Source organism: Scleropages formosus, chromosome 2 (genome assembly GCF_900964775.1).
Source record: "Scleropages formosus chromosome 2, fSclFor1.1, whole genome shotgun sequence".
Taxonomy (NCBI): Eukaryota; Metazoa; Chordata; class Actinopteri; order Osteoglossiformes; family Osteoglossidae; genus Scleropages; species Scleropages formosus.
The window spans coordinates 4,497,569-4,520,576 of NC_041807.1; the positions used below are offsets into that span (position 1 = coordinate 4,497,569).

General features: G+C 42.4%; 1 protein-coding gene across 19 annotated transcripts in view; it reads right to left on the reverse strand.

Moving 5' to 3' along the window:
* The window catches only part of nfasca (neurofascin homolog (chicken) a), an 82,635-nt gene extending 60,931 nt beyond the window's left edge, over window positions 1–21,704 (reverse strand). For 18 of the 19 annotated variants that reach the window (XM_018758651.2, XM_018758659.2, XM_018758656.2 and 15 more), the window contains exon 1: window positions 21,531–21,704. The gene's annotated coding sequence lies outside the window, so the exon portion shown is untranslated. Of the gene's footprint in view, window positions 1–9,432; window positions 9,518–21,530 lie in introns of those variants that run through there. The other variant, XM_018758647.2, reaches the window with a different exon arrangement.
* Window positions 21,705–23,008: the final 1,304 nt, after the last annotated feature.

Here is a 23,008-nt window from a genome sequence, read left to right on the forward strand (position 1 = left end):
TTATGAGCATCCTTGTGTTCGAACATGGTGTTTGTTATGTACAAACCATGACTAGCACAGAAGTCCAATAACATTTCACCATTCGGGTTCAGATTTGGCAAGCTGTTCTTCCTAATCACCCCTGCCAGATTTCCCAGTGATTGTCAACATGAACATTTAAGTTCCCCCAGCAGGACTATGGAGTTTGTAGGTGGAGCCCTGTCCAGAACCCCACCCACCCTCTTCAAGAAGGTTGAATACTCTGAACTGCTGTTTGGTGCATAAGCACACACAACAGTCAAAGTTTTCCTCTCGGCGACCTTAAGTCACACTGAGGTGACCCTCTCATCCACCGTGATAAACTCCAACCTTATGGCAGCCAGCCAGGGGCTTGTGAGTATCCCCACACCTGGCTGGTGCCTCTCACCCTGTGCAACTCCTGTGTAGGAGAGAAACCACCCCCTGTCGAAGAGTTTGGTTCCAGAGCCAGCACTGTGAGTGGAGGTGAGCTCAACTATATCTAGTTGGTATCTCTCACCCTCCCGCACCAGTTCCAGCTCCTTCCCCCCCCAGTGAGGTTACATTCCATGTGCCAAGAGCCAGTTTCTGTTGCGAGGGGCCGCGATGCCACAAGCCACCCTGCCTGCTCTTGCTGCCTAAAAAGCATCGCACCCAACCCCCATGTTGGACCTTGTGGATGGTGGGCCCACATCCCCCCCCACGTTGCCTTTTCGGGCTGAGCCCGGCTGGGTTACGTGGACTGCCCTGCCACCAGGCGTTCACTTAGGAACACTACCCTCAGGCCTGGCTCCAGGGGTAGATCCCGGTGACTCTGTTCCGGGCAGGGAATTGGGAAATGTTCTCATGTTTAATTTTTTCATGGAGGTTTTTGGATTGTGTTAGTCTGGATCTTCACTGCAGACCTGTTCACCTTGGGAGACCTTACCAGGAGCATACTGCTCACGATGATATACCTCCGGAGATCTCTAGATCATGCAAGCTCTTCCGCCACACCAAGGCCCTGATCCAGGAAGGGTACATGTTAAAGTGAGTAGAACTTTTTCCAACAGTGTTTGCCACATTTTTTCTTTGTGCAGAATGTGAGGATTTCAGATGAATCCACGGAACCAACTCAAAAGTGTATTTTCTTGTGTTGATGGAATATTATTTAGGTTGAGATGTGAGCTGTTTGGAACACTGTATGTGTACAATAAAAGTTAATCACTTCCTAGAGATTGTGTACACAATCTGTCAACAGGCTAGCTAACCTAGCTAGTTTAAGGGCTCCAGAAATGAAGAATACTGCTTGTAATTGTCAAAAACTTATAATATTCCACAATGTGACCAAGAGAGTCACATGGACTCTGTAATATATTAGTCTGGTGAATGGATGGATCCACAGAATGGGAAACATCAGTCAGGTTTCTCCAGCTAGTTTAATCTGGTGCAGAACTTTACATGCCCCTGTGTGATCACACACAAAGTGGAGAGGAAAGGTTGGAGCTTCCTTCTAGGGCACATGGATTAAGCTGATTGGACCCCTCCAGGTGTTAGAGCCTTACACCAGATGAGTGGGCCAGATCTCTACTCTGTGCTGCTGTTTGAGAAAGAGGCAGTACAAAAGCCATCTCAGCTGTCCATATGCTCTTCTGCCCCCCAGTGAGTGCTTAAGAATTCAGGTGATGCAGCATCAGATAGTCAAAAAAATGAGAATGAGGGGTGACAAGTAACGGAACATGAGACAACCCTTTCCTAGAGCTAATGAGCCAAGCTGTGACATCACTCATTGGGGTCAGGCAGTGCCATGCAGTACACTGACCTATGTTCCACACAACAGAACTCTTTATGTAAATGCCCCCCCAGTCTCTCACATATTTGTGAGAGGCTGTCACACAAGCGGGTGGTCTCTCTCTTTAACTGGCCCCCTGGGACACCCCCCACTCCATATCATGAGCACAGAAGCTACTGACTGCATTTCACACCGCAAACAACTGCACTGCTCTAGCAGCAGCCCAATATCTCTGTTACTGCTCCACTGGCTCCCTAAAGGAGATGTTTAAAATTTTACTCACCAAAAGCATCCCCTGCCATGGCACAAAAGCCCTGGCAAACTTCACCCCCTAAGGCCGTTCCGGTCTGGGCATCAGGTGCTACCCTAATTGAGCTGTTTAAAAATTTAAAGCTGAGCTCACCAACATGGACCAGGCAGTGGGATAGAGGAGGGAGAACAGAGGGCCATTTATTCAAGGAAGAGAATTCTAAACAAACACTGCTGCCACACGATGTGTATTCATCTAGCCTGCAAGATCTTGGAAAACACAGTGCTGGGGACAAACTGAATGTTCCACTGCCATTGTCTCAAAACTAATCAGTCAGGCGCAGCGGTGCCGCTCATTAGGAATAAATGAGGCCCTGTAAACACAATTTTGGGAATCTTACTCCAAGAAGGGGGAAAGGAACCCTGAATACAAAAGCTGTGTGTGATGGATTCAAATGCAAAACACTAGTTGGTTAAACTCTGTCATTGGTCCTTCACGACCTCTTCAAAGTTCTAGACTGAAAGTGTACGACAATACAGAGCATCTGTGGGAGGCTGTCAGAGACAACAGGAGGAAATATACTGACCCCCCTCCCAATGAAAGCAGCAGCCAAGACTGAAAGACTTTTTAAGTGCAAACTCATACCTTTATTGCTTGCATCTCAAATATAAAAGAGACAACAGAGCTTGAAAATCAGATTTAATAACAATTAATATGCCACTCAGGGGTGGCATTCATTCCTGCATCTCCTCTGCGGCACCTCCGATAGGTACTGTATCTTGTCAACACATCACCTCCACCATTTTCAGTTATGCACCATATAGCAATAGAAACATCTTTTAATAAACTTGGATTTATTTTACTTACAGTTGCTTTCTAGGGTTCTTTGTAGAAAATATTTAATCCAGCTTTTTGTATTGGTTCAAGCAATAATATTTGCATCATTTAGGGTAGCAGACTCTACAGAGACTTGCAGAGATAACCTTAAGGATATACACACACACACACACATTTTCAGAACCGCTTGTCCCATACAGGGTCGCGGGGAACCGGAGCCTACCCGGCAACACAGGGCGTAAGGCCAGAGGGGGAGGAGACACACCCAGGACGGGACGCCAGTCCGTCGCAAGGCACCCCAAGCGGGACTCAAACCCCAGACCCACTAGACAGCAAGACCCGGTCCAACCCACTGCACCACTGCGCTCCCCCGACACCTTAAGGATATAATTTGTCAAAAAAAAAACTCAATAGAATATAACATAGAACATTTCTGAAATACACGATTCTACAGCTTTTCTGCCAATAGTAAACAGTTGCAAATGGTAGCATTTATTTCTACTGACAATATAATTTCTAAAATGCCTTGCGATGGACTGGCATCCCATCCTGGGTGTGTCCCCTACCCCCTTGGCCTTGCGCCCTGTGTTGCCGGGTAGGCTCCAGCTCGCCGTGACCCCACTTGGGACAAGCGATTGTTGACGTTGGTTGGTTAAACAACAGGATGATCCCAATTTCTAGGCACACTTTCTATTTATCAGTTGCAAAAATTAGAGCTGATGTTATAAATTGCCCATTCTGATATGGATTACATTTTGTGTAGAGAGTAAATAAGAAAAAAGGAACACAATACAAATGAGTTCTGCGAAGAACACCACCCGCAGGTGTTCTCAATACATGGCTCAGTTTTTTCTTTACAAGTCTTTTTTTTAACTACCCTTTGAGCAGGAGAAATAGTTAAGGTTACAGATGAAAATAAGTCATCAATACTGCAGAAAGGTGATAAAAGCTTAAATGAAATAGATTAGTGGTTCATGAATATCTTTCTGACAACACCCTTTGTTTACTGCTTTTCCTAGTTGAGCTTTTAATTAGACCTCATGGAGCTGCTCAGTGAATGAATTGTAGAGTTAAAATCAACTGAATGTGTTACTTGCAGACTTGCAGTAATCTTTGAACCACAGTAAAAGAATGTTGGTTGAAGAACAACGCTAACTGCAGAAACATGAGAAAACTGGCAATGCTGTCTTACATTTCCATTTATTCATTTAGAAGATGCTTTTCTCCAAAGCGATGTACAACTCAGCAAAAATACAATAAGATAAAGAGACATGGCTGCAGACATATGATTTGTTCACTTGAGAAAATTAAAACTAAACAAAGCAATATGGGTGGGTGGCACAGTGGGTTGGACCACATCCTGCTCTGTGGTGGGTCTAGGGTTCGAGTCCCACTTGGGGTGCCTTTTGACAGACTGGTGTCCTGTCCTGGGTGTGTCCCCTCCCCCTTCAGCCTTATGCCGGGTTAGGTTCCAGCTCCTCGCGACCCCAGGTGGGACAAGCGGTTCAAACAGTATGCGTACGTTCATACTATATCTCATTTCACAAACGCAATTTGCTCATTAAAAACTGTTCCTTTGGTGAAAATACATACATAATACAAAATGTGACAAGCAAATTTAAAAACATCTGAAGTGAAAATTTGTTATATGACTGCTTGAATAGGGATACCTAATAATGTGAGCTGTAAGTAATTTGAATTGAATAATGTAGAACTGTGATACTTAAAAAATTATGACCACCACCTTTGCCTTTGGAAGTACATTACATTTACATTTATTTAGCAGACACTTTTCTCCAAAGCGACTTCCAACGAACTCTATGTAGTGTTATAAGCCCACACACCTTATTCATCAAGGTGACTTACACTGTTAGAGCAATGAAAGTACAGAGCAATGAACTGCACTGCAGTTAATGCCTGCTATTCCTACATTTACATTTACTCATTTAGCTGAAACTTTTCTCCAAAGCAACTTACAATGTTAAGGCTTTTACAATCATTTACCCATTTATGTAGTTGGGTAATTTTACCAGAGCAATTTAGGATAAATACCTTGCTCAAGAGTAGCACAACCAGAGGTGGGATTTGAACCGGTGATCTTTGGGTCCAACAGTACACATGTATGCTGCTGTACATTACTCTCATCTGAAATATATTGTACATCCACTGTTAAAGGAAGTTCAGTTTACATTACCTTATAAAGTTTTCTTGATTGATCAAATGAAGATGGTCTCATGGAAGCCTCTGAGAGACTTCCAAACTATAGCCCCTCTTGCAGAAAAGATGGAAGTAGGTGATTTGTTCTCTTGACCATTAAAAGACTTTTTTACACTATAAAGGGGGTGGAGATTGTGAGAAGTTCCCCCCTAGCTGATCTCTCTTTCAGGACAAGTGAGAAGCAGCTGGACAGCTCTTAGTGACCAAAAAAACAATCCATCTGTGGTTTGGTTCTCGTAACATCTGCTTCTGATCAATACTTGTCAACAGACTGGAAAGAAGAAGTATTTCACTCTTTTGCAGTGTTCCTGTGTCAATATTCATTCTTTTTTCTCTGTGCATGCGTCTCATCTGGCCTGACTGATGATGGAAGAGGGCTTTTTGTTTCCAAAATCTGAGCAACACTTTGGAACCAAAGAAGGGAAGAAACAACCCCCACACTTTCAGCCTCCACTTCTTTTTATTTAAAGCCAGGCCTTATAAGATGCACTAGGATATTGTATGCTTAATACTCACAAACATAACTGTAATGGATCTGGTATAATTAAACATTACACTGTTTTCAGTAGTGCTTAAGTGTGCTATAATTATGTAGGCTGTCCACCTATCATTTAAATATACCTAACTACCAGATTACCATGAAATGTTAATAGAAGTAATATGAGATTTTTAAGGATATACTGGGTAAGGAAAAGAATATATACTGTATAATGACATTTACTGAGAAGGATATATACACTTCCAAATGCATACTGGGCATGGTGGTACAGAGGGCTTGGCTGGGTCCTGCTCTCTGGCGGGTCTAGGGTTCAAGTCCCGCTCGAGGTGCCTTGTGGCAGACTGGTGTCCCATCCTGGGTGTGTCCGCTCCCTCTCCAGCCTTATGCCCTGTGTTGCTGGGTTAGGATGCGGTTTGCTGTGACCCTGCTTGGCCAAGTGGTTTCTGACTGTGTCTTGTGTTTATCTGTACTATGTATGTACACTTTCTGAGATTGTAATTTTCTCTTGATATATATCAAGAGAAATATATCATATTTAATCAAGAGAAAGTTACCATCTCAGAAAGTCCCGATCACAACTGGAGATGGACAGGCTGCAAGAAACAACATGCCACAAATGAACCTTCCACTCCCCTACAACCTTCAGTGGAACACTCTCAGGAAACTAATTTGAATCAACGACAGACGTTGTATGGTACAGTTGCTGCTATCAGAAGGAAAATCATAGCTAACCTAGGTAACACTGGGCCCTGACTCAGACTACCCAAGTAGGATAAGAAGAAACTATCAGATGTAAATGCAGCAGTGCTCAATATCCCCACCATTACTATCACAGAAACCAATGACCTGGTATATGCAACTAGGATTGCCAACCCCCGCAGAAGAAAATAAGGGACACTTTTGGGTTTTTTATAGGAAAATAAGGGACAGTATAAGTGGACACTTATACATTAGCTACAAAGAAATTCTACGTGTAAAAAAGAAGTCTCTGCTTGACTGAATTAAATGCTAAAATGAATATGAGACATTTAATTTGTTTTTAGCTCACTGACATACATGTCAGTTGTAAAAAATTGATTAATTTTAATGTCATGCTAGTCTCACACACCATTACACACATAGCACTATAGCGTCTGCCTAGGAGATTTATAACACTTGTTACACAACTGATGAGGAACAGACTCACAGTCCTTTTGAGTGATTTTTTTTTTTTTTTTTAACTTTAATGAACAGACACAAATTCAAAAAAAGTGAAATCTGCATCAGTGAAAAGCACATGCTTTGATAAGCTTAACTTATCTTTAAGCACACCAACTGATTGAAAGTAGACTGCATTTCACAAATTTTTATGAACAGCACAAACAAAAGTGCAGAATCGTGACTGGTTAAAGCGCAAACAAAAAAAGTCCCTTCTTAGATCCTCCTTATTTTTTCCATGAGTACCTCTTCTCACTTCTCGCAGCAGCAAGAATTGCTTTGTCCTGAAGTACAATTTTGTAAAATTCACATTGTTTATTAAAGTTCATGGTCACAAGCAGCTCACTTTTCATAAGTTCAACAGAGCATCTGTTCCTAGAGTCACTCCAGTTGTTTTTCATTACGGAGAATATCCTCTCCATGCCTCTCTTAAAGTTTACAGTTCGCCATAAACTGTTCTCCCTGACTTTGCTAAGCCATCGGTTCTCCTTCTCCCATTCTTTTTTACATTTACATTTATTCATTTAGCTTTTGTCCAAAGCAATGTACATCTTAGCAAAAGTACAACTTATGCATTACATTAAGAGGAGACAAAGCTGCAGACATGAAAGTCTCAAGCAAACCTAGTTTTTATACTTCTCTCATCGTTTTCGTTTACAAGGTGGACGATTAGTAGCCATGATGACATCTAGTGATCTAGTCAGTAGCTACCTACCTTGACTCTCTCTCTTGGGGTGGGGGGGTTCCCCTTGATCCCCCCGATCCCCCCCAACTGTCAAATGTAGCATCCAGGTAACATAGCAACACCCAATGACAACCGGACTCACACACGCAACACAGGTTTGTTTCACATCTATTTCTTCAATTTGTTTCCCTAATCGTTTAACACTTTTATGTGAGCGAAATTTATGTATGCAATAAATATAGGTGATAAATAATATATGTACTAAATACTTTTAAATGTCTCTGGGTGTGAAAGGTTAAAATACGGGACAAACCGCGTTCTGTATGCTTTTAATATGGAACGCAACTCTTATCCCTTACATACGGAACGATTCCATATTATACAGGACGGTTGGCAACCCTATATGCAACAGTAACCCTTGAGATGCTTGGCTATGAGATCAGAAAGGAATCCAATGGCAGGCAGTACCCCCCATAGAGACTAAGGGTGGAGACCAAGATAAAGGCACCACACCAGGCATCAGTAGACTGGTTCAACTACAGAATGGTGTTAAGATCAAGGATAGGCATTGGGTGCCAAAGAAATACAATGGAATGTCCACAGTTGAGGCCTTGGAGATTGTAAAACAAAGGCTCTATTTACAAGACTAGAGAGGTACACCACAGAAGCAAAGGCCAGAAGAATAAATACCCTGTCCATCAAAGAACATCCAAGGTGTACTCCCAAGTACAGTGCAGGAATACCCAGAGCTCACATCCACCAAGAACTGAAACTGAAGAGTACAGGAAGAGCCTATGGGAGAAAGAGGCAACACAAAACATCAATGTCCAGTGCTTAGCAGACTTAAGAGCAGAATACCACAGTCTCCCACAACAGGAAGCAATGACAGTTACAGTCAAGAATATGTCAGTAAGTGGAAGCACTGATTAGCACCAGGGCCTGACATGATCAACACCTACTATTTGAAGAGTCTAGCAGCGCAGATAAACCAATTACTCTCCGGAGGCACCCATCCTGACTGACTAACACAAGGCAGGACAGTGCTAATCATGAAGCAGCCTCCCATGGCCAGCTCACAAACCTGGAAGAATATGCAGAGAAAGTGACTGCCTACATCAGCAAATGCATTGAAGATGTTACAGTCACCAACACCAACACCTCTAGGGCTAACAAGAAGCCCTGGCAGACTGCAGAGGTCTGGTCATTGCTAAGGTTCAGAGATGCTGCTTTCAGATCTGGGAAGAAGTCAGCACTACAAATGGCTAGAACCAGCATTTTAGCTTGACATTTAACATGATCATCCCACAGCACTTAATAACAAAGCTGAGCCAGCTGGGTCTCAACACCTCCCTGTGCAACTGGGTGATTGACTTCCTAACTAGAAGGCTGCAGTCAGTCCAGATTAGCAGACAAACCTCCAGCACTGCCATAGTGAACACAGGTGCCACATAGGGCTGTGTGCTCAGCCCACTCCTGTTCACACTTCTGACCTATGGCTGCACTGCAATACATGCCTCCAACTACATCATCAAGTTTGCTAATGACACAACAGTAGTGGGTCTCAGCAGCAATAATGATGAAACAGCATACAGAGCGGAAGTGGACCAACTGGCTACCTGCTGCAAAATTGATAACTTTTCCCTAAACATCGGAAAAACAAAGGAGACCATTGTAAATTTCATAAAAGTTTGTGCTGCTCACCCCCCACTTACCATCAACGACACTACAGGGAAGAGAGTGAGCAGCTTGAATTTCTTGGAAGTGCTCATTGTTGAGGATCTCACCTGATCCTCGCACACATCAGCTCTCACAAAAACAGTTCAGCTGCGTCCCCACTTCCTGCAGAGACTGAAGAAGGCAAGCCCTTCCCCACCTGACCTCACTGCATTGTACAGAGAAACCATAGAGAGCGTACTGACCAACTAAATCACTGCCTGGTATCGGAACTGCAATGCTCTTCATCATCAAGTAATTCTTACCACTTTCTCCAGACCGTGCAACAGCTTCTTCCCTCAGGCTGTGAATCTTCAATAGCACGAACCTCTAGACCATCTGCACACTCATCTTCTGACACAGCTGGCTGTTGTTTTTTCCTTTGCAGACTCTGCAAAGGCGGTCCCAGAGATAATGCAACACCTAGTGGAAGGAAGCAAGATGCAAGCGGGAACAGTTTTCCGTTCCACTGAACTGACAACAATGGTTTTCCATTACGCTAAACAGCGCAACCAAGTGGCTGGGATAGGGTACAGGAACATCTGCACCAAGTATGGGTTGGAGCTTCTCAGGTCCAAGTGGAAGACACCACAGAAGTTGGTTCAGAATGACAAGGCTAAGGTTCTGTGGGACTTCCAGATGCGACTGACAAGAAAGCACTGGCCAACCATCTGGACATCATTGTGGTGGATAAAGAACAGAAGATGGCACTAGTGATAGATGCAGCAGTCCCGAATGACAGCAACATCAAGAAGGAGTATGAGAAGCTGGAGAAGTACTAGGAGCTGAAGGAAGAACTGGAATAGATGTGGAAGGTGAAAGCCAAAGTACAATAGTCCCCCTTATCCGCGGGGGATATGTCTGAAGACCCTCAGCAGATGCCTGGAACCGTGGACAGTATCAAGTCCTATATATACTATGTTTTTTCCAATACATACATACCAATGACAAAGTTTAATTTATAAATTAGGTACAATAATAGGTTTTACAACAATAACTAATAAAACAATATACTGTAATAAAAGTTATGTGAATGGGGTTTAAGCGAGAGGAGAGCTGGTAGAGTGGTGGTTAGGGCTGTTGCCTTTGACTCTAATGGTTGTAGGTTTGATCCTCACCTCTGGCTGTAGTACCCTTGTGCAATGTACTTATCCTAGATTGCTCCAGCAGAATAACACACACACACACACACACACACATTTTCAGAACCGCTTGTCCCATACGGGGTCACGGGGAACCGGAGCCTACCCGGTAACACAGGGCGGAAGGCCGGAGGGGGAGGGGACACACCCAGGACGGGACGCCAGTCCGTCACAAGGCACCCCAAGTGGGACTCGAACCCCAGACCCACCAGAGAGCAGGACTGCGGTCCAACCCACTGCGCCACCGCACCCCCCTGGGCAGAATAACACATAGAAGTAAATTGTTGTAAGCTTGTGATAAATGTAACCAAGTATGGGTTGGAGCTTCTCAGGTCCAAGTGGAAGACTTGGATTATAAATTGCTTTGGAGAGAAGTGTCAGCTAAATGAATAAATGTGAATGTGGTCTCTTTAAAAATACTATACTTATTGGCTAATGGGCAGGCAGTGTATACAGTGTGGATATGCTGGACAAAGGGATGATTTGCAGGAGGTTTCCTCAGGTTACTCAGAATGACATGTAATTTAAAATTTATGAATTGTTTATTTCTGGAATTTTCCGTTTAATACTCTCAGACCGTGGTTGACCGCGAGTAACTGAAACCGCAGAAAGTGAAACCGCGGATAAGGGGGACCACTGTAGTCCCAGTTGTGGCAGGAGCCCTCGGGTCAGTGATACCCAAGTTTGAAGATTGACTCCAACTGATCCTAGGAACAATGCCTGAACTCTCAGTCCAGAAAAGTGCAATACTAGGAACAACAAAGATACTACTGAGTATATATATATATATTATATATATACTATATATACAAAACCTGTCAGTTTATCAGTAATTACATTAAATGGAAGAAAGGTGGGTGAACTAATCCTTGTAGATCCAGACAGATCACACTATTTTTGGTCAGCTGCTGGCCTAAATACTTTAGCTGTGGAAGCCCAGAGACAGATCCCTATGTGTGAACAAATAAGCCTGCAGTCATGAATTAACACACTGATGGCCTCTACCAGAACACAGACCACACCAGGCATTGAAGTACCCTGCTTGGCATTTAAAATTATTCCAGATTAAAGTAAGATCCAAAAAAAACACACTTTTCTGTTTTTAGTTTGGAATCCCTGGAGACCGTTTAGTTTAACAGACCAAATGTTATTTTATTTTTTTCTGTCCTATTGCAGCTAGAATGATAAACTTTAATGATCATTTTGTTCAAAGGCAAGACGGAATAATAAATCCTTGTTCCTTTTTCTTAGTTGTTAAGCAAACTTTCTTCAAAGCACTTTACACAGCTAAACATTGCACATTTTACTTTAGATAAAAATGGATACCATTCACTCAGTTTGTGTATTCCAGATCATAACAGTAATATGCAAAAAATTCAATTTCTTCACCACTAGTTGAAACATAGCTAATTTGTTTTATTTATAAATATATTTGCTTAAATTGAATCAGTAATCCATTATTCTTTCACAAAAACCTTTTCTCTTCCTGAGAAACCCCTGTTCTCATGCTCATGATGTTCAACCTCTGCAACCTACCTGTCTGTCTCAGTGCACTGGGGTTTGCCATGAAAGCTGCACACTGGCACTATGTGCTGACCTGCCACACGTCATTAATCTTTGATCACAAAGGCAGGTCTGCTTGTGTACATATTACTGTGCAATGAAACATTTAAATTAAATGTCTCCTCTCAATGTAATGCATAAATTGTACTTTTGCTGAGATGTACGTCGCTTTGGAGAAAAGCGTCTGCTAAATGAGTAAAAGTAAATGTAAATGTAAATATGCAAATCAGCCATATGACCATCATAGATTCGCTGAAGTGTGATGACACATTTTCATAAGGGTAAATTCACGGCTTTGACTGCAGAGAATTACAGTTAAGAATTGCAAGCTTCGAGTTAAAGACTGGTGCTTCATGAAGTGTGACTTAGGAGCCAGGCCTTGAAAGGTCAAGGCTTGAGATGGTAGGCAACTTCTCCTTTCGATGCTCATCCCAGGAACATTGGATCTTCATTTACGACCTGATACATGGGCATCTTTTCACTATGCCATTTCCAAAAGCAAATTGCAGGCAGCGGTCACTGATCAGAAAGTATGATGCAGGCCAGACAAAAGTATTTTTAAAAGAGAATGACCTCATATATATCAGTCCTAATTTCATGGCCTTTCCAGTGATGGGTATTTAAAAGTAATTAAAAATTGTAAGGATGAGCATTCATGACAGGTGTTTCTAATCATATTCATCAATGGCCTTTTAGGAGCAGAACTCTAGTTTTATTGTATATTACTCTAGTAGTTCCAACAGTTTGTAAGCCTGATGCAACTGATTTATAGTCTTTCCTGTATCTGACATTTCTGACAAAATCTATTTATTTCAATTCAGCTGCTTTTCACTGATTTCAGTATTAATGACAAGACTTTGCCTGATCTACTTACTGATGCAATGCAGTCACAGAGTTTCACAAACTAAAATGTCCTTGACTATCTTTATCTTGACAGGTTTTCATAAAATAATAATGCCCAAGGTCTGAAACGCTAACTATATTGATGTCTTAGTGCTTGGTGCTGTGTGCCAAGCAGCAGGAAGAAAGGACTGAATGTGTGTTTGTGAAAAACTCAAAAAGGGCAGTATACTATTTGGCCAGCACAGGAGGATGGAAAGGTCTTTAAATACAAACTTAAGAGAGTGGAAAAAAACAAGATTAGACTAACCTGAAGTGAACACATGAACAATTTCATTTATGCCTTTACTCATTACATGTTTCCAATCTCTGTCACCAGTTGATATATCCCAATTCCTTCATTCTTTTCATTCCTCGCATCAATGCTTTTATCATGAATACCATGTGCGGAAAAGTCCTCAAGGTTGTATAAAATAATGCTTTGAATCTCAAATTTCTAAAATCTTCCTGACAATCAGTTGACACAGAAAAACAAATAACAAAGCTCTGTTTTTCCATATGTTTAATCCCCCCTCAGTGTTTCTGTCCTTCTCTTCCCTCCTCGTTTCTTCCACTTATCCTAACAAAGCAGAGCAGGGTGAAGAGAGCCACCCCCAAGGGTGGGAGGCTACAAGTTTAAATATGAAAGCCTACTATGGACACCACGCAGTCCTGCTGCCGCTTCTGTGCCCCACCTCCACTGTCCATCTGTTGGGGCCAAGAATGCATGTGGGAGGGCCACCAGCCTGCAGGCCGCCTTTATTCCCCCATTGCCAGGAGCGCTGTATGCTAGTTCACTTGCCCCAGTCTGTTGAGTAGTGACAGGGCCTCTGCTGAAAAGAACTCCAGGTCGTTTCCTCATTTTTCTCCTTCATTTGTTCCTATGCAAGTTACGGGTTCCCTGTTGTCAGGTGCCAGATGAGGAGGCCGGCAGCCATCTGACATAGCAACTGCGGGTTGGGGAATGACAGGAAATGGCAGGAAAAACAATTTATCTGCAAACTTCTCTTCACTGTGCTTTCTCATTAAGAAATCATTTTACCTCAGAACCATACCATTGTAACTGATTTTCTAGGTGTACCACATATGTCCTCCCTCCTGAGCTTCCTTAATAAAAATCATTAATTCAGTCATGAGTAAAATGCAGTGCTGTGGAGTCAGCATCAGAAGCAATTATTGGGTTACTGGAGTTGGAATCGGTAAAAATGCACCAACTCCGACTATATGTACTGTATATGCTGGCATATAAGTCAACCCCCAAAAATTAGAGGTGTAATATAAGTTTAGGATATTCACTGGATAAGTCAACCCCCAACATAATGTACAACTTCTGGGCAGTGCTGTGGAGTCGAAGTAATGGAGTCAGAGCTGGAAGCAATTGTTGGGTTACTGGAGTCGGAGTCGAGGGTTTTGTGTACTGACTCCACAACCCTGATAAAACCACTCAATCAAGTGTTGCAGAGGGCTTCTGGTTCCATGAGGCTCAAAGCCCAGTATGAGCTTAGCTTCTTCTCCAGGGCTACCAGGCCAACACTGGCATGTGAGTTTCTGGCCATGAGTCTTTTCACTTCTGACATCAGCATGTTTAATTTTGAGTCAAGGGTAAACACCAGCCAATTAGTAAGGTGTTGAGTATCAATACACAGAGAATCGGAGTCCTACCCCATATTAAGAGCAACTCCACAGAGTACCAAAGGCCTCTATCAGTTGTCAGTCCATATCTGTGAAGCAGAAGAGGTGCTTTTTTAAAAGCAGATTATAATTTGAGATAAAGCAGAAGCCCAGTGTGTCTCAAGGGTAGTTAGTCTGGCACTCTGTTGCTGACCTGGTTACCCTGGCAACACCCTAGAGCAGACACACATAGACCAAAGTCATCTAGTGCTGATGAATGAGGGAGAGAGAAGGATGCACACCAACCTCAATCGAGACAATGGCTGTGTTACTAGATCCTCTCCTCTCAACAATGTGTCATTTATCAATAGGGGCCTTGCCAAGAGACTAAAAAAACATGAATAATTCACTACGCTGGTTGTATCCTTTTGTTTCCAGAACAATTCCCTTGTACTGAGGTGAGGCATTCAACCAACACTCTCTTTGCAGGGTCTAAAAAATGAGACATGATTTTCCTAAGGTTTGAACTATTTTGTATTTTGTTAAACAGGAGTTATAGTGTACTTGCATACTGTATGACTGGTTTAAATAGAAAATATATATTATCAGCATGTTATCCTAGCACTTCAAGGCATTTAATTATCTAGCAACACCTTAACACAGGATTAGCACAAGATTATGGAACAGGGTATGCGGGTTGTGTGCCTGAGAAACAAGCAGTACAGTTCAGCCACAGCAGCCATAATATAATCAAGATACACAGGACAAGATGTTACACCCCATGCATATATTGCAACAGCTGTACACAAAAAGTGAATGTTTCTTGTTTTGCAGGCTTTACAAAAAGCAAAAAAGCTTCAGGCACATTCTGTTTTCCCTTTGTATCTACATCCATGTTATTTTTTCCTCCAGACTGTCCTGAGACTAGCCACTGCCTGTCAGTGTCACCGACCACAACGTGCACGGGAAGTGTACTAGGATAAAGAGGTGAATCCAAGCTTCAGTGTTCCTACAAGAACCCTCTAAAATGAGCCACACCATCTGGACCCTCAGGTGACATCACAAGGGAAGACGATCTGTCACAGCATGCCTCCTCCCACTAGCCAGGAACCCGGAGCCTTTTCTCTGCAATGGGCACAGAGGGTGCCGGAATGATGACTCAAGTGATGAAGGACCTGTGGAAGGACATCCCGGCCCAAGCTGGCAAAATTGCTTTGGTGCTTAATGCCCCAGGTGTGAAACTGAACACAAATGAAGCTTCCTGGTGGGATATCGTGACCAGACTGCTGCCACAGAGCTGCTCCCCACCTTTGCTTCACTTTTCTAATACTGTAGCTCCACTACACCGACATGCAGTCATTTAAACAAGGCCAAGTCAGATGCATGAGAGGAAGATAAAGAATCGTTTTCTGTTATTATGCACTATACTATTGTTCTTTAAAGTGTCTTTGAAGTCATACATGAAAACATGACCAACAGCGAGAGCAAATTAAAACATTGTCTTCTATGCCTTTTCAATAACATGAAAGTGAAAGAGTGACCATGACTGTACTGTAGATCAAAGGTTTATATACTGTAGAAATACAATGACGTATCACCAGTGTGTCTGGCACAAAAACAGACGGACACTGAATGTTCACTGAAAGATGAAATTGTAACAATTACACACAGATGTATGACACTTTTCTCAAAATCAAACCTGCTCAAAGGTAATTACAAAAGAGGATCAAGCTGCCTTTTTATCTGCTGTAACTGAACCTATTCTTACTCAGTTTCTATACGCTGTGTTTTACCTGGAAACGGGAAAGGTGTAAAAACCTACATGTAATTAAACTGATATGTTCTATAAAATCTTTGAAGAACCCTAACCTTAACCCTAAGCTGCAGTCTTTACATCCGAGGGTCTCATGTTTGAATCCTGTCCTCTGCTGTAGTGCCCTTCAGCTAGGTACTTACTCTGAACGGCCCCAGCAAAAAAAAAAAAAGTACACAGCTGTATGAATGACAGCCCAAGCATTAAGACTCAAAGGCCACAATACCCCAATCCAAGGGAGCCCAGACTGGCTGTTCCACCACAGGGCTAGACTACAGACTCCCAAATGACCAACTAGAGCTCTGGATTCTTGCCAACCATGCTCAAAAATGACCTCTTACACATGCCCCTTTCTGAAAAATATTTACTCCCTTTAGGGGAAATTGTTATATCTCTACAAAAATAGAATCTGTGAACTCTCTTTGTCCAGTAGGTGTTTGGCTGCTTCCAAGAAACCTGGAGAAGGATGCATAAGCTATTCAGCAAGGAATAAAGCTAACAGCTGTACCTGTGAAAGAACACAGTAGATAAGATTTGTCCTATTTTTTCCTTTTGTCATTATTCAAGTTACTGGGACAATTCAGTGTGAAGCACCAAAAAAGAAGCAGACCTTTAAATCATTGCTGTGTAGGGTCATCGATTTCTCTGGGGTGCAACTACATTTACATTTACATTTATTCATTTAGCAGACGCTTTTCTCCAAAGCGACATACATCTCATAGAAAACACAATATGTGTATTACATTAGCAGGAAGAAAGACATAGATGCAGACGTGTGATTCTTAAGTGCATTTACTTTGTTACTTTACACCATATGAACCAATGTTCATCACAGAAGTAGCTGTATAAAACTTTATCTGAATATCCACGATATCAAATCACATTGCTAGGAATATATTTTTTTGATATATATATATATAAACATTTACATTACACATCAGTTTTTGTAATTTACATAACAGAAACTAAATAAGCAAGCTCTGTAACTGCTCAAAAACTGTGGGTAAATTTAACTACTTTTGTTAGTTCAAAACATCTTCCACTGATCCAATATAAATTACTCAAAGATGAGTGAAATTGTGAAAACCTGAAAATAACATTGTTTACTCAACTTGTGGACTGTCCTGGGACTGTCTGTCTGTTCATGGTTATTTTATGCACAAAAAAAGGTGAGCAAACACAAGTCTTACAATCTTATGTTCAAGTACTTCAATTCCACATTTGTGTGTTTCTGATAATCTATTTACCTTTGTTGGCATGATAATTTGTAAGCGAGTTTTTCTTCTCAAGCATATTGTAGAGAGACAAAATACTCTTACATTGTGGTTGTTTTGAGGTAAAGATTTTCATAACTAGACCTTTGATATGCTCATCATGAGTAAATATACTTTGTGTACCTTATATTATCTAAAAACTAACAGCATCTGAACTGCTTGTCCCATACAGGGTCGCGGGGAGCCGGAGCCTAACCCGGCAACACAGGGTGTAAGGCTGGAGGGGGAGGGGATACACCCAGGACGGGACGCCAGTCCGTCGCAAGGCGCCCCAAGCGGGACTTGAACCCCAGACCCACCAGAGAGTAGGACCAGGTCAGATACACACAGATACAAAAGGGTTCAAACCAGAATAAATAGCACAAGGTTTTAATCCAGTTTTAATCCAGTGCCAAGCAAGGGAATAAAGTGCATGGTTTTCTAATTCGGTTTTAATTAAGGGTCCACTGTACTCCAGGACAAAACTGTGAAGCGGCACCTTGGCACAACTTTAACTCCAATTATGAAGCCTTCATATCCCCTGAGAGACTGCCAGGGAAGAGGTTCTCCATCATACAGCCATATGCAGGACAGCATGACATCATGCAGGAGGAAAGTGACAAAGAGCCAAATGTGATAAATACAGTATGATGTTGTACACTGTAGTATACATTCACAGTTTATTCACTTAGCATAGAATATTATCCAGTGTGAGAAGCATGACTACTGTGGACAAATCCCTTCATCAAGATATTTACCTTGTAAACAGCTATGGTTTACTGTACAAAAACTATAAGCCACCTTGAACGAAGGTGTCGATTCATTAAAGAATAATATTGATATGAATTCAAGTGGAACTTCCAAAATTAAGTACAGTATAATTCACAGGTTGAAATTAGCATCAGAAAACATGAAAATAAAGGATGTGAGAGAATAGGCTAAATTCTACACCTATAGCAGGTGTTTGTGCTTATTCCACCATTGGGGGGCAACAGTAAAAAAATTAAAACAGTTTGACCTAGGTGACAATTTAAATATTATCAATACAAAATAAAATGCTTTCAAATCATATGCACTGCGGAATTCTTAAAGCAAAAAAACTGCACTGATTTATTAAACAACAAACGTAATGCTCGAACTTCAGTAGCAGATGACTTTTCATACATCAGCAGCTTCTGGTACTAAAAAGTGAAACAATATTCTTACCTCTCCTTGCATATTTCATACAAAATCTTCAAAGTGAATGAACATAACTGACACTAGAAGAAAAAATGAGCTTTCAAAAATTATTGAGAGGCAATATTTCAGTTCAAATTACGGTGTACAGTGAATAAGGTGGTGGAACAGCTGTTGAATTTCTGCCCACACAATGAAGTTAAAAGAACAACATCAGAAGGATGATTTTTGTTATTATACGCAACCAGCAAAGAATTCCTTTAAATGACAACAGCCAGACCAAGGACAGAGCACAATGAAGATGATTTTTACTGCAAGTTGTACATCTTCAATTCATTGTGGAAAATGTTTGTTTACACTCACAGGAATAAACTGGTAAGATATGAAAGAATCATGTCTTCTCATTATAGAAACAGTATTGCAAAAATATGGAGGTATGTTTCCTTCAGTTACGTGAAGCCGAATACACAGTACCAGCTAATGCCGGAGTGGATGTCAGGAGGTTTGGGATTTTCCCCAGTAGACAAGTGAGTTTTTGAAAGCCACCAATTGGCAGCTAAATTAAAAACTTAAAGATATGAGCTACGGAGCCACATGTGCTGTTTATTAAATTGATTAAAACGATTAAAAACAGCGTTAAAAAAGAAAAAAACTTAAAATATCCCAAGTTAAAGACAGAGCAGATGAGCACAGTAAAATATGAAGACAACTTGCACTCACTGCGGTAGGCATGCAGTAGAAGGAAAAAGAAGCCCATGGATAATAATTATACAAATGTTATGCACTGGTTGTGATCTATGGAATGTGCTACTTAATTGCTTTTGTGGAAAAAAAATCCATCCCCCATTTTCACCTCACTAAACTGTGGCAGATTGGTGCAGTGAGTAATGTTGGTGCTCCCATAGTTGGTTGCTTCGGTGTAGGTTTCGATCCAGCTCTTGGAAAGTTATCCCTGAGTTTGCATTTTGAAGATAAAGGTGAAAGCCTCCCTTAGCAAGTAAATATGTTCTGTTGCCAACAGAGATACTTATATCCCTGGATGAGGTGACAGAAAAGGTGGCACAGACCAGTGTATAAGGGGACTAATTATATTTTAATACGGGATAGTCCTTTTCGTCAAGATGTGCCTGAGACAGTGTTAGATAAGACAGTACATGTAGTTTCAGGGTATTACCTTCAAAAATTAGAATGGTTTAATCAGCTTATTTTGTACTCATGTTAATTTGTTCTTTTTCATGCATTACTGTTTAATTTACCACATGGAATGGGCTGTCAGGTTGGTGTGTAGTGGCCTGAGAGTTACATTAGTTATAGTAATTCACTGTTCAGTACTAGTAAGGGCAGTCCTATAACATTTAACTCCCAGGCTGAAAATGAGTCTCACTCTGGCCCTGGTCTAAAGTGTTAGTAAAGGGAGACGGATATTTTCTACAAGACGTTTGGTTAAGCCATTCCATGAATGTGAAACCAACACATTCAAACAGGAACACAGATCCAGTATCCCAGTTTTGTAAAACAAAGAACAAATCTCCTACAGTTAGTTACTGTCAGGGCTTACTGCATTATATCAATGTAAAGAAACAGTCTATTCAAAGTGTTACCAGTCCTTCAAACATGACCATCATGTCAGGGCTGTAGCAATGAACTGAAGACAGCAGCCATGTCCAGCTAATACTCCAATTAAAGCCCTTTGCCCATTAAAGGGGAAGAGGGGGCGTCTTCAGGCTATGTTTGTGTCATTGGTTCAAGACATTCTAGACAAAGAGGCCCAGACTGCAGTTCGGCCACTGGAAACTAGAGCTGCATGAAGACCTGTCAGCACATACTTCCAGCATCACCTTCAGTGCTAAGCACATAGCTTTCCTCTGGTTTTATTTACATTAAATTAAGGTATATGAATCAAAAAGTCTGAAAAATCATTGAAAGAACTGAGTACACCAGGAATAAGTGGCACTTCCTGTGCTTGATAACTTCTACTAGCAGTAGAAGGCAACTCAGTGAAATAAGAGTGCCCCAAATTGCAAGTTAAATACTCAAGGACACTGAGTCTCAAGGATTCACAGTTTTGCTTTATTCCTGTGCACAGGCAGCTGGTAATAAGGAAAACAGACAGAGACACAAAAGTGCTACCTACAGCTGCCTGCAACATGAGGCCTTTCTGTCGGCCTCTTGCACGCATTTTCATGAGCAGTAAATAATCTGTCAGATCACACAGATCACAACACACACACACACACACACACACACACTTATGTATAGTTTCATCCGTTGCTACTGTGTATATTATACAATAGTTTATTTAATACAGTTAACATCTCATATCTCTGAAAAAGGTGTGGGCCTGTCTGATTGGCCTAGCAGCTGAGAAGGAGTTATATTATATTATATTATATTATATTATATTATATTATTGTATGACCATCTCCTTTATCCCGTCTCTTGACAGAGGGACAATTTGAATTTGCCAGGCCGCAGCACTATGGGAACCTCAGTGTGATGTGAATCTGCCCGCACGGCATCCACACACGACACACCTGGACGCCGCACACCTCCCAGGCGTTCACGCTGTTCGCGGGCACCCACACACTATGCTAGACACGGCGTCTCCGCGCGGCTCCCAAACCTCCAACCACGTTTCGCATCATTTGCGCAGAGCAGCAGAAGCAACCGACAACCGCATCACCGAGCCGAGCGATGCGCAGAACACGAGGACGCGCAATCTGCCGGGGGCGCTCGGGGACGAGCAAAGGATTACAACACGGGTTTTAAAAAACATCATACAGCGCATTTTCTCAAATGTCAGCATTTCCAGAATCCGTTATTTTCTTGTAGTTTGTGATTAATACTACAGAGGATGTGGAGCCGGTGTCACCCGATGACAGAACTGCTGTTATTACTAACTGAAATAAATCAATAGATATCTTTACCTGTATTGTGCGGATGCAACGTCCGACCGTTTAACTAATGCAGCTTCTTCAATTCACTTTGTCCCTTATAATTCAAATGCGCTGCGCTGCGCTCTTCGGACCCGCCGCGTTTTAATGCGGTACATCGCTGTTGGGCTCGTCCTCCGCCTCCGTCCCCGCGAAGCTGCAGCAGCCTGTCTCAGCTGAGCGCGCTCACGTCGCCCGTGCCCGCGCCTTCCACAGCAAAACACATGTGCGATGTGGGAGGCGCACCCAGCTGGCAGCTGGACAGATGTTTGGGGACAGGAAGGCGACGGAGGGTTAATGCCGTGAAACTATAACGCTGGAAACCAGGGCTGGGCGCGTGATAACTCTGCACATTTTCTTTCTCCATGGACAATATTTAAAGTTAAAAAATGAGAAATGGAAGGTTACTGGACAATAGTTATTCCTGCTGCTTAATACTGTTGCATAGCTTTAACTATTTATTGTAAATTATTGAGTCTTATAGTTGCTGACGATGACAAGGCCTGAACTTCCATAACACCTCATTGTCCTCAGAGATATCGTAGCCTAGGCATAGAAAGGAGGGGAACATGTCTTCTCAATATTCTACAAAATCTAATAGCTCCTCTGTTATTCTCTGCTGACCATTAATTCTAATACTTTTTCCCACAATATCTGAGAAGGTGTTACAGCCCTAGGGGGTGCAGTGGTGCAGTGGGTTGGACCGGGTCCTGCTCTCTAGTGGGTCTGGGGTTCGAGTCCCGCTTGGGGTGCCTTGCAGTGGACTGACGTCCCGTCCTGGGTGTGTCCCCTCCCCCTCCGGCCTTATGTCCTGTGTTGCTGAGTAGGCTCTGGTTCTCTTGGACCCTGTATGGGACAAGTGGTTCAGAAAATGCATGTGCGTGTGTTACATTCCTGAGTGAGAGGGAGTGAAACATGCCTGTCAGTAAAAATGCTGGCATATGTCCTTATCTGACAGAAGCACCACAAGCTGAGAAAATACATACACTGTACATCAATGCTCCATCTTCCTTAAATGTGTTGTTCATCTATTGTCTGGGCAACTAACATGGATCTTTCTCTTGCTGCTGCAGTGTGTGTGTGTGTGTGTGTGTGTGTGTGTGTGTGTGTGTGTGTCCTACCCCTATTGTCCTGAGTGAAGAAGAGGGGTGATGAGAAGGGATTAACACCCTACCCCTATCTCAGCACAGTCACCATCTTGTAAGGATTTGAAAAGGGATACCTTAGTACATCAGTGGGGGTGTGGTGGCGCAGTGGGTTGGACCAGGTCCTACTCTCCAGTGGGTCTGGGGGTTCGAATCCCACTTGGGGTGCCTTGTGGTAGACTGGCGTCCTGTCCTGGGTGTGTCCCCTCCCCCTCCAGCCTTACGCCCTGTGTTGCCAGGTTAGGCTCTGTGACCCTGTATGGGACAAGTGGTTCAGAAAGTGTGTGTATTACATTGGCTCACCAGGGTGGGGTAGATGGGTGAGCT